The following is a 17,266-nucleotide window of genomic DNA, read 5'->3' as shown; positions in this document are numbered from 1 at the left end:
TTATCTCTACTCCTTTATGCATTAGATTGGTAGTATAGTTATTAAAATAATTAAGGCTATATTCCTGTCAGATAATGTTCTTCTAATCCCCCACAATCACAGTCACATGCAAATATACACACGTTTATACCTACCGTTGCTTTCTTGTTCTTACAAAAACACATTAAGATATATAATAGATTATCTGCTTTAATATGAGAAAAATAAAGTTTGTTGACATCAGTAAACTGCCTGAAGATCAAAAATCTAGTAATTAGTAAAGATACAACTAATCTGTGTTTGACTAGGAAGCCCAGGTACCTTATCATTGTTACCATTAAATCTATATTTAAAAATACTGAAGTGTTTATTTTGTAATCAAACGTATTCATCGTTTATTTTGTTACAAAACATATATTGAACATAAAAAGAAAAGTTGTTAAAATTCCCCCAAAGCACTTAATTATGTGTATGTGTGTATGTCACATACACACATACACATGTGTGTGTTTATTACTTTACTCACATTTACTGAGTCCTGGTCACACACAGGCATTAGATTAGAGACTTACAGTCAAACAATTACTAAGACAATTTAAAAAATAATAATACTGGGCTTTTTTTAATGATTATAAACAATGACCAATTTTTAAAGGCAGCATAAAATAAAAGGAAGCAAAGAATAAGCAGACATATTCAAATGTGTGTAGCCTATTTCTTATGGGTTTGCATAACTTAATATGTACATTAATTATGTTATTAAGAAGAGTATTGGTTAAATATATCTATGACTCCAAAGTAGGTATAATGGTAAACACCTTGAAGAGGTGGTAGTCAATGGAAGTTAAAGAAAAAAGAATTTACTTTGTTAAGGAAGATAAAATTTACATATGTGAGAATTGGCTTAACTTCTAAGTTACAAGTCCTATAGCTGTTTAGAGAATTTGCATTTAATATCAGGATAACATTTGGTTCTACTACAAGAACATGAGTATAACATGTGCAAAGCATGAGACAGTTGACTGGTAATAAAGACCAAGACTTAGGTAGTATATGTAACTTTCGCCAAGTAAATCAAGTCAAATATGAAAAATTTACATGTGCAACTAAAAGCGTTGCTCCAAAAAGGCTAAAACCATTATATAAGCATCTTTGATGGTTATTAAAGGATTTTCTCAATAGAGTACATCATACTCTTTGATTTTTTTTTCTTATTAACATATCAAATGAGACACCAAAGTTCCTCAAAAAGCATGCTTTGTTACCATTAGTATAGATAAGGACATAAAAGGACTTCCACAAAATTTCTGTCTAAAATACGTTATTTATATCAAGATTGTCCATTTCAAAATTATTTAGCATATGCAAATACTAGATTTTAAATGCTAGTTTTTAAAGCCTATGATAATTTAATATTATTTGATTTTGTCTATCCAAATCAAATTTATAGCACACTCTGCTTTGTATAAATTTACTTTGAGCACTATCTGGGTTTCATTCATCAAATGAATTTACTGAACTAATGCAATGATTTACCATTTGACTCCAGGAAGAAAAACTAGCATTTTATTAACATTGCAATAAAAAAAATGCAGTTGGATTCATTTAATGTTCATTTAAAAATAATGCACGACTTGAAACTTTTTAAGAAGTTAAAACAGTTCATTTTAGTTTAGAAAATATTTTTAATTAAAATACCCTGCACTTCAACAACAAGTTCTGTAATGTCATTGCAATGGTAAGCAAAGATTTCATTAACTTCCTCCAGACGGCTAAGATTTAGGAATATCGACTGTAATTAGAAAAATTAAAGCTACACTTCAGAATTAATTGAAATATTAAAGTGTTTACTCTTGCATTATTTATAGCTTGAATGTCAGCAAGAAGCACTTTATACTTTCCCATAAGTAATTCTACCATATATAATAAGAATGTAACGTGATTTCCATCGAATACTGAGCCCTTCCAGGTAGGCCTGCTATCAACTTTCATTTTATTCTGATTCTCTAGACAACTTCAAAACAGTTCTTCTCTGGGAAAGTATGAGGGCTAAAGCATTCCTGATGGATGGCTATAATGCAAGACTTCGGTATTTACTGCCTTCATCAAACCTACCAACAGGATTCACCAGAAATTGAGATAGTCTCATCAAGCAACTGCACTGTAGATGAAGTGACCAGCGAGCCTCAGATTGAGGTCCAGTTTTCTAAACTCAGAAAATTTTGTAAAACCTGAAAGACATGGACTACAATATAAGTATCAATTCTGTTTTTATTTAGTAATTCTTTGATTTCACCTTAGATACTATATTCAGTTCTATGTATTTTGAATTTCCTAGCTCGTAGATGTGTCTTCAGAAAAAGGAATTGACCTACTATCATCCTTTAAAATAAGTAAGACTACCCATGATTTTTGTTTGGAGCTCATCCACACAGCACAGGTAGCTTCGCTAGCATGGAAGGAAAAGGCAGTGAGGAAATAGCAGTAACATTTTAGTGGCCCTTTTCAAAATGTTATTTTTAGGTGATTCTCTGTAGAATAAAAAACAAAAATATTCAAAAGCCCAGTCACACTCTCTATTGGACATAAGTCTATACTATGGGCTAAGACACCCAGGTTCTAATTTCACCTTGTCTGCTGAGAAATTAATTATAAGAATTTGGCTTGAACACCACAGGACCTCCTCTTCTTTATTAGTGAAATTAAATGTTTTACACTAGATTTTTTTCTTGCTAACCCAAACTACAGTCTAGATGACAAAATATCTAAACTATTCTAGATTTAGAGAGTAAAGGAGATACTACAGGATATAAAGAGAAGAGAGATTATATAAACTATCATGATTTTTTTATAAGATGGGGAATAAGTGGGCAAAGTAGAAAACACTAACTCCTGCAAAACATTTTTTCCTCTTTCTCCTTTTAATACCAGTAACTTCAAAATTTGACTAGGTACATTGCACTATGTACCAAATTTCCCAGCTTCCTTATGCAGCCAGGTATAACCACATGACTAGGTTCAATGGGATGAAAATTCCTTTAAAGAAAAGTTATTTCCCTTGACTTCTCTATTTCTGACCAAATTAGATGTGCAGATGAGGACCATTCTCTAGGTGATAGGTGAGCAACAAAATGGAAGAAACCTGAATACATGAATGCACTTGTGAAACAGCATCACCCCATCAGGCTGGAACACACCCCTTAAGACTATTCAGTGGGAAAAATAATTCTACTTCATTTTAGATACTTTGTTTTGGAGACTCATGGTTACAGCAGTTTAGTCTGCCATCTAATTTATACAATGGTGAATGCTATCTATTTATAATTATTTATTTTGCTACTGATTTATCTTTTGCAGTGCAGCATGTGGATTAACCACAACTTTAAATTATTTGATTTTATATCAATTAGGAATCCTAATATATGACCAAATTGTGGGGGGATAAGATCTAGAATTCTTAGACTGGTTACTCTATGGGAAAACACAAACTGCTAAGGACAAATACTGCAAGTTTTTTACAAAGTTTGCTCATTTGCCCTTTATAGCTTCCAAACTGTTTCACTGATTATGTAGTTATTAAGGTACATAGAAAACTCAATTCCAAGATTTTACACAGATTGAAATAACTCAAGATTACTCTATTTTCATAAAAAGCTTCACTTTTCTCCTTCACTTGTTTTCACCAGTGACAGAACATCTTGAGTCTTTCCTCTTTCTGTCAGTTTTTACCTTTCTGAGTCCTTTCTATCTCCCAACAGGTCATCATTAATAATTATTAGTTTAGTCATTAATATAAAGAAATATCACCCAATATTATGGGCTTTTTATACAATAGAAATGTTTTAACATGGATACTATCAACACTTTCAGTCATCTCATTGTTATGGATTTGTGGTCTAAAGAAAGAGTTGATGAAATATTTTCAAAGGTTATTAAAAATACAGAGATGGAAACTATGAACACATGACTTGCTTTGTCTTTCGATTTTTCACTTTAAATTCCAAAATAATCAAAATTGATTAGTTTAATAAAATCAGTGATTTTTTTTCAAACCATTGTATGAACAAATTTCTTTTAGAATTAATTTCTTGCCACAGAATATTGGTTATGTGTTATCTAAATATCCAGCAAAGGCTTTTTTGAAGTTCTTAGTATTACAGCTATATTGAAAAAATATATCATAAACTGTTTCCCTTTTTGATGTGCAACATTCCCTTCAAGACAGTTTTCATGTTATACAATGTATACCACAAGCTTGGAAAGTGCCTCCAACTTCTTAAGATTGATGAAGGTGACTATGTATGCCATACTCAACAGATGTTACAGTAGCATCTCCAGAAACAAAGACCTGGAACTCAGCCAAGCTGTGAGCAATAGTCTGTGCCTATGGGGGCTGGGCTGCAGTAAGAAACCCACACAGTTCCAGGATGGTAAGCCAAAGGAGGCTGACCACTTTGGAGCTGGCAGGAGAAACACAACATAAAATTTTGCTAGAGATCATTACTTTGTATGGTAGATACTGGCTGCTGCTGGGAAGCACCAGAAGCCGATCAATTTGTTGTGCAGAAGTAATATAGTAGATGGTTCCTCTTGAGCAAAACCACAAAAAGAAAGAAGTCCCTCAGAAGTTGGCATTCTAATGTATACATGTCATTGGCCAGAAAGGATATTCATGATATTCTGATATCAGATTCAAAATTAGTGTCTGAAGAAGACACACACACACACACACACACACATATATATATTAATAAAAATTGAGACAATCTCTCCAGCAGGGAAAATACAACTGTAACCTTCATCATCATTATCATCTTTTTCATCATAAGCTTCTTAAATTACCCAGTTTTTAACTTCAAGATGTTTATACGGTTTTATTATAGAATACACAGGAGTGAGGGAGTAGTCAAGAAATAAAGATGGAAAGGTAGTTTGCAGCCTCTGTAGTGAATTATGTGACACCCATACTGTAACATTGTACTACTTGTACTAGGGGACATTTTTAGTGTTTTAAGCATGATCAGATTTGCATTTTGAAAAAACAAAAATTCCTTTGGTGGCAGAGAAAATATAAGAGGAGATAAGGTAGAGGTAGGAAACCAGGAAGTAGTCATCCAGGTAAGATTTGTGCTATGGACTGAAGTATTTATGTCCTCCCCAAATCCATATGTTGAAATCTATTTCCCCATTGATGGTATTTGGAGGTGGGACTTTGAGGAGGTGATAGATCATGAGGGTAGATCTCATGAATTAGTGCTCTTAAAAAGAGACAGTAAAGAGTTCCCTTGTCCATTTCCCACTGTGAGAACACAGAGAGGGGAAGGCTATATATTTGAACCAGGAAGTGGATTCTCACCAGACTCCAAGTCTGCTAGCGCCTTGATCTTGTACTTCCCAGTCTCCACAACAGCAAGAAATAAATTTCTGTTGTTTTTAAGCTTCCCAATCTATGGTATTTGTTTAAGCAGTCCAAATGGACTATGACAGTTGTGTAAAGCTCTGAAACAAAGTTATAGCCATGGGGGAAAAACTTGATTAAAAAATAATAGGTGGACCTGACAGCATTTGGTCACCAAAAGGTATTGCTTTACGGGAGGATCCAACTGAGCTAAATGTAGATGATACTATAAATTTGATGAGATAACCTAGACTTCTAAAAAACTTCACTTGCTCAAAATTGCAAATTTTGCTTATTTTAGCTGACTCAGTACCTATGACTTGTCTGCCTGTGGAGACCTAATCCAAAATATCTTGTACTAATACTGTACATCCAAATTACACTATAATGGTGAATATATCACATTTCAGGAATAAGGATCACCTGTTTCAAAACACTTCAGACCTGAAGATGATGTCTTTTTTTTTTTAAGTTGAAAAGAAATATAAAGATATCATTGTCAATGTGTTAAACATTCCAGGGCTTGTTCTTCATTCCTTGACTTCTACTCCTACAAGATTTTCAATGACAGAAGGCCAAACCTAGTTTGTAACAAGAGTTTAACAGTTTTGCAGTTCTATGAAGCTCTCCAATGGATAAGTTTGCATCATAAAACTGCATAGTCTGGCACCTTTTCATTAACAACTGAAAATTCATTGAATTTTCTTGGTAAATAATCAGAACACCTTAGAGAAGAAAGACCTTAGGAAGTCCTTAGGGGGGAAAAGATAATCCAATTACCCTGTTCACTAAGTATTTCAGTATCTTTCACACCTGAAAAGAAGAAGTTTGAACCTCTTGAAGTATGAGTCATAAAACAACTTTAACTTCCTATTTTGGGTATTATGTACTCCCCCATGCAATATAGGGAAAAACAATGTTTTGTATGTGCTTTGCCATCTGGTGGTATTAGTTAAAATTATAACTTGACAAATGTATACCTAAGACATAAGAAGTATTAATTCAGTGCATTGAGAAAAAAAGCAAAGCTAATATTTTATTTTGTTCTATTTTTAAAAGATCACACAGCATTTTTGATATTTTACAAGATATCTATAGTATTTCTTATGTCCTTTCAAAATTAGGACACCAGATATCCATCAATAGGCATTGAGCATCTCTCATATATTAGACAAACAAAAATGTTTACTGAGGATTATTTTATTCAACCTATTTTTAATTTAGTTAATGTAGAGGTAACAGTTTAACTTATCTATTCTTATAACCTAAAATTAAATTACAATTTTGTTATAAATCATATCTCCTCAATTTATTTTTAAATTTCAATTAAGCAGTCACACTAAAATTTGAAAACATTGATCAACATACAAGAAAAAATAAACATATAAAAGTAGTTTACCATTGCAATCAAATTAAATTTATAACAAATTAAGTCCAGTGTGATGCAATAGTGTAAATAATACTCAGATTACATGGCAAAAGTTCACACAAATAACTGTAATTATAATTGCTCTTAAAGAACCAATTTTGGGTTTTCCTAGTATTATTTATTTCTTACCTGCTTATGATCAGCATTCTTTATATTACACTTTGCATCAGCTAATTATTCTTGTCTCATTTTATCATGGGAAGCATGCATTCAAGTACTCTGAATTATATTGACTGACAGATGGGGCCGTCTTAACCCTGAACTTCACTCCATAGAGCATGCTGAGCTCATCTTCTCTGCCTTTGCATTTCTCCTCTGCTATACCTTTCATATAAGACAAACTGACTCAATAGTCTTGGTTGATTCTCAGAAATTGTGGCTGTTGGTCATCAGTCACCGAGTGTAGCAAGATGTGTAAAAAGCCAATGCACCATAAAGTCTGGGGCCAAGAAGCTATAGAGACCTGACTGATGGGAACCACTTAGATCAATCTACTCCTGGGAAGGCGCCCTGAGCTCGGAGGGGCACAGCAGGGAAAAGTAGACAGCACATCAGGTTCTCCTTCTACTGGACCAAATTTTCCAAGGAATGAAAGGAATATACTAAAAGCACTTGTGCCACGTTTACTCACTTAGCTTTGGGAGCAGGTATCTGGAGCTAGTTTGCCTTGATGCGTTTTGTGCCTGTTGCTTTATTCACCTGAACAACACTTTCACAGTGTTCTATTCATGGATGGTGTCATTTACTTATGATAACTTGTAATTTGAAAGAAACTGTATCGTAAAAGCACAGCTGGGATTCCTTACTTTTACATTTCTGACATATAGAATCTATGCAATTGTGGAATTCTTATTACTACTGTTCCACATCTTGGAAAACATATTATAAATCTATGTGCTAGAATGTCAATACAGCAAAGTGGTTTAAAATGTAGGATCTGCAGGCAGAAGGCATGGATGCTTCATTTGGTATGCTACCTCAGGCAAATTTACTTAACGTCTATGCACTTCAGTTTCCTTATCTGTAAATTACAGATAGCAAGTGTACCAACTTAACAGGCCTGATGTGAGAATGAGTCAGTAAGGCATGTAGAGCAGTTAAAATAAGGACTGGCATATATTAAAGGGTCAATAAATGTTAGCTAGTAGTTTTATCACCTTCTACCTGAAGTTTTTTTAGAGTTCATGGTAAGGTACTATGGAACAAAAAAATTTCAGAAACTCAGGAAGAAAATAAGACCCTGATGCCATCACTGATTAAGAAAGAAAAAGTTGCTTCCTTCTTTTAATGTCACCATAACAAGTGATGAACTGCTTATGAAATGTGGATTGCAGCTTCGAAGAGAGGCATGGCTGAGCACTAAGGAAACTGCACCACACAAACAATGGTATAATTTTTAAAATCTTAACACTATACATTTGTATATTCTCATGTGCTCATTCTTGTGTAAAACAGGTTGCCATTAGGATCAAAAGAAATGGGCATAAAAGGGAAACTCAGCAGAAGAAACAAACAAGAACATGTAGGTCTGTTGAAAATGAAGAAAAGGAGCCTGCTCTAGTAGGAGCCACATAGTCTTTTCTGACCTAGTCCCTAAACTGATCCATCTCCAAGTGCAGCCCGCATGAGATTTCACAGCAAAAAATTCTCAGATATTGCCTGAAATTCTTTTCTCTGAAAAACAGCATACATATATATATATATAGTAACACACACATATGTATCCACTTATATAGTCACACATATATACATTCATACATATATATTCACATATTCACATATATATATGTATGTGTATGTGTGTGTGTGATATATATATATCTTAAGATGCATTATTTTGGAAAATCAGTGTGTTTTAGCTAAATCCTGGCAAATTTCCACAATGGAAGGTGTGCATGGTGAAATAGACTTCAATCCTCCAAGAAACAACAGGAACGCAGGCCTTTCTCAGGGGCAGGGGAATGGAGCACTGAAGTGCTGAGTTTAATACTTGAAAGCACACAATTCCACCACAAGAAAGCTCTGTTGTCTTCAACCACACAGGTATAAATGATGAGGCTAAGCAGGTCGTACAGAGCTAACTGCATAACGTTTCCTAGGAGGAAACAAATGGATGTCGCATATAACACAGAATGAACACATTCATGCAGAAGAGAAGCCACTGGATATCTTTACACACTAAAATTACAAGCAGTCTTCCACTAAAATAAATATCGTGGATAAATATTAATTAAGAACTAATTGAGTATATTATATAATACAATGGGAAGTACGTTTCCTATCCTTGTAATATACAGGCCAGACTTAAAATTCAGATACATGAAAGTTTAAGACTGAAACAATAGATTACTTTGGCACTGTTATTCAAATGTTCCTTTTGAGTAATACCATCAGTGCATCATTGATAAAGGTTTTCAAGGGCATAAAAGGCAGGGAACCTCTATAAAATTAAGTCAAATATTCCCATTATTCCTTCTAGAGAAACCAAGAAGTGAATTTAGGGTAATTTTTTAACTCCAAAGATATCTAACATTCCAAGTAAGTTTCTAAAAGTTTAAATTGCCCTTTTGTCTTCCTCTTTGGTTATTTGATCCAAAGTGCATAAGGCCTCTTGAAAATAACTCACACAGCAAAACGTACAGGCAGATTTTCCAGTCTTCGCTGTCTGTTCTCTTTCCTGAGAACGCCAAGGCCCTTCTCCTATGACACCCCAGTTACAGCTGAAATAACATGAACCTTCACTAAAACTTGCGTTGTGTCCTATGAATTTGGAAATACAAAGGACTGGCACATAGACTGTGATCTACTACAAGGGTCTGGAGATCTATTTGCGTTTTCTGTCTCTTGTCAATATGAGAACAGGGTAGTGCTGTGCTTAATCGCACCTCACTGCCTCTCTAGAACTGTGGAGAGTTTGGCACCTGAAGAATTAGTATTGGAATATTCCAGCTTTGACAATGATGAAGGATGTCAACTAATTCCAGGGGAATGCAGCATAGCCTGCAGCTGCTCAATAAGCAACAACGATCCCACCCAACCTCCCTAAGAGATATGCCTCCAACTCAGGATGACAGCAAATGACAGGGGGCAAAATGGTAAACGAAGGCATGTGTCTAGAATTTCTTCTGTGACTTAAAAGGAGAGATATTTTTAAGGACATTCTGTTTTCTATATAAAAAAATGTGATAATGGGGAAACATTTTGTAAGAATACAGTATGGTCACAATTTGGGCAATTCTATATTTCTAGCTTATGAGTGTTTTACTCAGCACTGCTTAGCCTACAGGAAACTCAGTAAATACTTGGGGACCAAATATTATATCAATTACACCAGCATATGGCACATATTTTATAACCATAGCAAGGGATTCTGACTTGAAAATATATAGTTTGGGAAATAAGAGGATGTAACTTCTAGAAGTAGTGCATAATAGGGCTGTGGTGCCTGAATTATTGTCTGGCAAATTCAAAAAAGAATTAATACAAATCATGAGCTGAAAAACCGACCTTCTCAATAGTTCCAGGTGGATATATGTAAAAACTGGGGCTATGGCACAGTGAAGGTATGAACCAGATTCCCTGTTAATCTGATAACCACTTACTTCAAAGTTAAAAGTCAGAATAACTGATTTTGAAACCACTTTATGGGAATAATAAAGAGTGGAAGATTCCCTTTAAAGTGAGATTAACAAATCTCTCCTTTTCTCTGTCCTCTCCTCTCCATCCTTTACTTTACCTCTAAGTAGGATTTCTGATACTGCTCTTAAAATTCTAGCCCACTATATTGGGATAGCATATCAAGGATACAAGTATGTATGAGGATTTTTTTTCTCCTACCTAAATAAACACCTTGGGCAGTTGGCCTAGGTGAATTAAAACAGGACTTAAAACAGTTCATTTAAAAACAGGAAGCATTTTATTGCTCTTCCTCTTTCTCTGGTTCTGTATTCTAAATCAACCTTTCCAGAAACTATGTTTTAGACCTTGGTCCTAATCTACCCAGAATCATCTAAAGGAACAGGAGCTATGTCCTATGGTACAAATCTCATGACACGTGTGTTTAGCTAGTAAGTAGTAAAATGGACTATGAATGTGCACACATGCTTGCCTGGTTCTGGGTCCCCTTTTTTAATAATATAAACTACATTTGAGGAAAACAACTTGGATAATTTTTAAAAAGCAGAATTTACAGTGATCCCAATGCAATTAATATAGTAATTGACTTGCATAAATAATTACTTCAATATTTACATGATTAAAAATTTTTATGGAAGTTCACTAATTCTGTGTTTAAGTGTAATAGTTTGTTTCCTTGGAAAGTAAAACAGGTATCATTTATACAATGAATCTTATACTAAGGCATCCCAGTTAAAATTATATACATTTAATTTAATTTGAGATTAAAGATGGCTGCTTTTAAATAACCAGCCATGTCATAATCAAATATGCGTGTTCTTTTCCTTTTTTAGCATCTAATATAAGTACATATACTAACCTAAGGTCCATAGTAACAGATGTGAAAGAACAGCAATGTTGTTCTCTGAAATTCTATACCTCTAACCATAATAATATTTAATTATTATAATGTATTTAGAAAATACACAGACTTATTACAAGAGGCAAGGAACTAATAATAAGGTGTATTTTGAAATTTCATTTGATTTAAGGACCAATGAGAGGGCAAACCGATATTACCCCCTAAATATGTTATTTCTCTTTGAGTATTCCACTATTGTGCGGACACTTAAAATTTTAAGCACATCATTTTCGCTGAGTTCCATTTTGACAGGTGTGTATCAACATAAGTACACATACACGTGCACACACGCAGACGCACAAAATGAAAAGCAAACAAACTATAAATTAATCAGCTGTGTCTTGCATTCAGAAGTAAATAAATTTTAAATACAGCATGATCTCCCTGTCTCCAATGATTTAAAATATAAAACATGCATTTCATTTATATAACATTAATTCTACCTAGAAATAAAATCTTGGCCTTCTATAAGAAAATCAAACACTTAAAATTAACATTGTATGTATTCTTTCTCTGTGTCCATTTTTCATTATTAGAAGTTTTATCATTATAAATATTTTAGATGAAATGCTTTGCATCCCTCATCATCAAGGGACTTTATTGATGATTTACTAACAGCTGTATAAATTTTTGTCTATGAGCTTACTTGCCCATGTGGCATCTCAGATACTACTGCTCTGTGATGTAAAACCTCTCTTGTGCACTTGGGAAATTTATCTCACCTTTACAGTTTTTAGTCTTCGAAGTTTTAAGTTTCATCTTTAAAATACAGGGGTTGAAATAAAATTTTCTACGGTTCATTCTAGCTGTGATAGTCTACAACATATATCTTGGGAAATAAATGAGTTGACTTAAATTGTGTATATTTATCTAAAAATAATACTGTGAAAGAGCATATGAAATTAAGAGGGAAAAAGGGAAGCCGTAAGACACTATGCAATTCCTTTTATTTTCATCTTCTCATATCTTGTATTGAATAGAGTAACACATCCAAAAATACTGATCTATATGATATTCTTTCAGTAGCAAGAGGAAAGAGTGTCTTAAAGGAACTTTAATCCATTCCTTTCTTTCCATAACCTCCATCCTCCTCCTCCAAAGCTACTCCAAGTACCCTCTAGCAGCACAGCAACAGCACCCAGGCACTGCCAACACGGCTTCAGGACAACTTCCTCATCCTTCCTTCCAATAAAATGGCTGTTCCAACTGCTGGATGGATTCTCACACTGCTATAGCGTAACCTGACAATTTGCTAAACGTTACTATTAATTATATTATTAATTACATTAGCTTGTTTCATAAGATTTCGGAGTTGAAATACTCTCAAATTGTAGGCAGTTTCTGTACTCAGCAGTAGAAAAATGTCTCAGAGGAGAAAATCCAGGTCCAGAGTCCAGGGTATCTCCCAGGGGTCCCATAGCCAGTTAATAGGATGGGAGAAAAACTCACCACTTTTGATTATACAACTACCCGAGTATTCACCTGGTGGGTAATGTTCATTTTTTATTCTTCCTTCAATGCATTTTTGAAGAGTTTGAAAAAAACATAACCAATATTGTAAATACAGTTAAATTCTACATTGTTTGATTGTACCAGAGGAAATTCATTTACTCTTTATGGATGCCAAATTGCTTTTGAACAGCCTGATTAAAACGCAGTGAACTGATAGTAGTCATAAAGAATTTAAACTTAAGTATATAAGGAGATAAACAAGTTCAAGTGACACTCAACTGGATACAAATTCTATTCATACAATTTTCACTACAACTTTTAAATTAGTATTTTCAAATATATGTTATTATATACTTGGCACTGTTAAAGTATATTAAATTCACTATAAGTGTAAGTACAAAAAGACATTACTGAAATTATGGTGTTTCTTCCAAACCAACAGAGGAATCTTGAAATAAAGTTATTTGTCACATTAAATGTGACAGAGAGATAGACATACTGATAAATACATTCAGTTAGTCAATTTTAAAAATCACATTTATCAGAAATTTCTAAGACCATAAGCAGGTGGATTTAAAATGTGTAGCATGCATTTCAGGTCACTTGCTCTCAAGTTATCATATAACCTCTGTCCATTCCCCACCTTCTCCCATTACCTAGTTTAGAAATACAGAAATATTGAAAACTACCTCAATGATTCTCTTCTCTAATTGCAAAATAATTTACACAGGGGTAGCCACAATTGTCATGTGCATTCTTAGCCAGTCCTAAAATTATAACATAGTATCTAGCCAATTATTTTATATAACCAGCAATAGTTTAGCTTTTCTCTTACACTTAACAGTACTAAAGAAAAATGTCCTTTACACTTGCAGGTTACATCTGTTTCCTACCAGTAACACACAGAAGAAATACAATGTCATTCCACAGAGAGAAGAAATAATTATTTTTAACAGTAGTTCACCCTTCCAATATCACATCCAATTAACAATGCTTCACTTTCTAAATTAACTGCTTTAAATAAATAATAATCATACCCAAAGGGTTCCATAAAATATAAAACCATGCGGTCTACAAAATCATCTCTAAGTGACTATAATTACAGAACTAGACCTGTACATTCTGTGTGAACACTAAAGGAAAAGAAAAGCATGCTTGTCTTCACCATCTGCAACTGTAAGCAAATGCAGGTATACAGCACTTTATTAGTAAGAACTCCTTTAGTAAGCACACGTTAGAGGAATTAATCATTCATTCCCTGCAGACTGCTTATGTATTTCATAGGGCCATTATCTGATCTGAATAACAAGAACAATTGCATAATAAAACACATTACTGCTGACAGTAGCAACTTTCTTTTTACAACTTTAAAGTTGCAACCACCTCTGTCTTGCATAGAGAGCTGATGGGGACAAAAAAAAAAAACTTGACAATTTAATCCCTCTATCCAGCTTTGACTTTTTCTCCATTATTATGCAGGGAAAATTATCAAATATAACGTGTGCAAGCTTTACTAGAAACGGCTTTAATTCAGGTTGTTTTCCACGGCATTATGATATAATTATAACAGAAGCAAAATGTGTGTTGGCTAGATTTCATGTTAATTGTAGATCTTTGGTTTCAGAAATTTGATCAGGATCAACAATTCTGCTAATGTCTTCTCTACTGTGGAAAATGTATCTTATAGTAATATCTGTAAAAACATGTTTGCACCACTCTTAAATTTGGCTACTTCAATACAATCATACCTTTTATTTTTCAATCATTAGATAACCTTTCAGATACCTGAGGTCACAAATGAGTAGAGGTCATGTGCTATAATCAAAATCTGGTCAGCCAAAAGCTTCAATTTATATTATTTAAATTCATTTTAAACCAACAACAGAAATACCACCTGAGTCCAGGAAACCCATTTGGATAGAAAATAAAGCGATATGCAGAAAACAATGGCATATCTTCCCCATGATTTCCATCTTTGACAAACTTCATGTTAACAAATTTATCAACTGTCCTACTTCTGTCATTACCCTAAAAACTTACATCCCAAGATACTCAGAGGTTTAGACAACAAATAACCATAACAACTCTAAAAGACCTGTCCCTTTTTAAAATCGTTGAACACTAGTTTATTCTTCAATTTTTAAAATCAATGCTGAATGAATATAGTTGCTTTTATATACTAATTTGAGTAAATATAAAGGTAAAAATTTTTCGCTTTACCATCATCAACAATTGAATACAAGAGAGCCCTTAAGTATTATTTGATTGTAATATGTCTGTTGAAAAGAAATTATCTGTGAGTTTAGTGGTTTTAATTTTCAATCTGGTTTATAACTCTCAAAAGGATTTGATTATAAAAGTATGCTTGATACTGTGACAGAAAACTGAAAGTTAAAAGATAAAACAAACTTTTTCTAATCACTATTTTACACTAGTTGTAAAGTGCTATTGGTACAAGTGCTATTGTGTCCAAGAACTTTGAATTTGTTAAAAATCAGCCGTTTTACCTAGGTATGATTCCTACTGTATCTACTGTATATGTAACAATGCAAGAAGACTTAGATTCAGAGTCCATTTGGCAATGAGAGAAAAAAAAATGCTGAAATGTTATTGATTCGTTCCCTCTTGTGCAAAACAAACTGACTCAACTATATTTTTCCTGACATAACACAAAGGTTTTATTTAGATATTACAAAATATTGGCAAATGTTAAGCTGTATATCTTTTTCATTTTAATATAGCATTAACCCCTTCACAGAGAGGAAGACTGTCCTACTTGATTTTACAGAAATGCTTCAGCTACTGCCATAGCAATGTCAGCCCCATGAGGAATCCTGCCTGCAAAAGTTTTTGATGCAGAGATACCCAGCCCTAGGAGACACCTTAAACCTGTCACTGGCTGCTGAGCCCCTGTCACAGTTGATAACCTGCTGTGTCAAAGTCACAGCCTCAGCTCCTGTCCTCTCCAAAGCAGTTTTCACATTCCCTCTCCAAATTAATTTCATCCAAATTCTCCAAACCAGGCTAGGTCCAGGATTTCCTTCCACATCTCATCTACCTACAAGCATTAAGAAACCTCAAAAGGATTTTCTTTCCATCTTTCCAACCATCTTTATTAACTTTCCCTTGACCCAGTTTTTTTTTTTTTTTTTTTTGCAAGCTCTTTTCAGACCTGCAGATAAAACAAGCAACCAAGTCAAGTCGGAGAAGGATGGGAGTTGGTGTGGATGAAGGTTGAGGTTGAAGGTTGCAGAAATGAACCAGGAGGGTTAGAATTCTCAAGCTTTCTCTAGGTAACCATCCTTAAATCTTGAGACAACCAACGTTTCACACACCGGGCTTTCAACAGCCCTTGAACAATAAGCGTTCAAAAATCAGACTCCCAGGAAGGGAATATTTCCCACACTGAAGTCTTCTCATGCTCTTCCTCAAAAAGAACAAAAAATCTTAGCAAACCACTTCTCCGTTCAGAAGTACCTAAGTTATATAAGTCAACTTCTTCCCTGATAAAACGAACAAACTGTCCACACCACTGGGGGAGCGTATTCAGCATACGCCTCACTCAGAGGGAAGAAACACAGAAGCACAGTTTACTCACCAAAGCCGCCGCTCCAGTCCTCGGAAACCCCGAGGAGTCCTCGCTTCCCTCTCCTACCAGTCAAATAAGGAATTGGCTTCCCATTCCACACAGGCCCCGAATAAACTGCACGAAAGCACAGCAGACGCACAGCCGCCCGTCGGGCGCGGGCTTCCGCAGGGCGCTCCGAGGTCTCGTTGTTTCAGAAGTGGGGTCTTCGTTCCCGGAGGCAGGGCGCAAAGACAAGACACATCAGGGCGCCGCGAAGGCTTGCTTGGGTCCCGCGAAGTACCTGCGCTCTCCCCGCCGAGGCCGCCTGTCAGCGCGGCGCGCGAGGGGAGGAGGCTGAGGAGGAGGAGCGGAGGGAGGCCCGGCTGGGCGGGAGCCGCGGGGAGGCCGGCGAGCCGCTCGCGAGCCGCGGAGGCGCGGGCAGCGGGCGACGGTCGGGGCGAGGCGCGGCCGCGGGCGCTCGGGCCGCGGGCGCGGGCGAGGGCGCGGCGGGGCGGGGCGGGGCGGCGCGCGTCTCCCGGCGCCCCCGCGCGCTGGCTCTCTGCGCTCCGCCGCCTCCCCTCGCTCCCCGGGCGCCCACCCCACGTCTCCAGCCGCAGCCGCCCGGCCGCACGCACTCACCTGCATTTCCTTAACGAGCCACTTGATGGCTGCCAGCGGCGCGGGTCCAGCGTCGGCGGGCGGGAGCCGGGGACCCGGGCTGCGACCCGAGCTGCCCCGGCGCGACCCGCTCGCCGCGACCCGGAGGCCCCCGGCGTGATCCCAGGGCTCCGCGGGCGGCGGTCCGCGCGGGGAGAGGAGTCCGTGTGGGGCACGGGCTATTCCGACCACTAAAGCCACAGAGCGCTTGTCCAGGTGTAGACCCCGGTTGTGCTTCCTTCAGGT

The 17,266-nt window shown here is 36.1% G+C and overlaps 1 protein-coding gene across 1 annotated transcript in view; it reads right to left on the bottom strand.

Moving 5' to 3' along the window:
- The window catches only part of PTPRD (protein tyrosine phosphatase receptor type D), a 2,165,650-nt gene extending 2,148,850 nt beyond the window's left edge, over window positions 1-16,800 (bottom strand). The window contains exon 1 of the mRNA XM_073228519.1: window positions 16,394-16,800. The gene's annotated coding sequence lies outside the window, so the exon portion shown is untranslated. The remainder of the gene's footprint in view (window positions 1-16,393) is intronic.
- Between the last annotated feature and the right edge of the window lie 466 nt (window positions 16,801-17,266).

The sequence above is a fragment of the Manis javanica genome, chromosome 2, assembly GCF_040802235.1.
Source record: "Manis javanica isolate MJ-LG chromosome 2, MJ_LKY, whole genome shotgun sequence".
NCBI lineage: Eukaryota > Metazoa > Chordata > Mammalia > Pholidota > Manidae > Manis > Manis javanica.
This window is presented reverse-complemented; position numbering and strand designations above follow the sequence as displayed.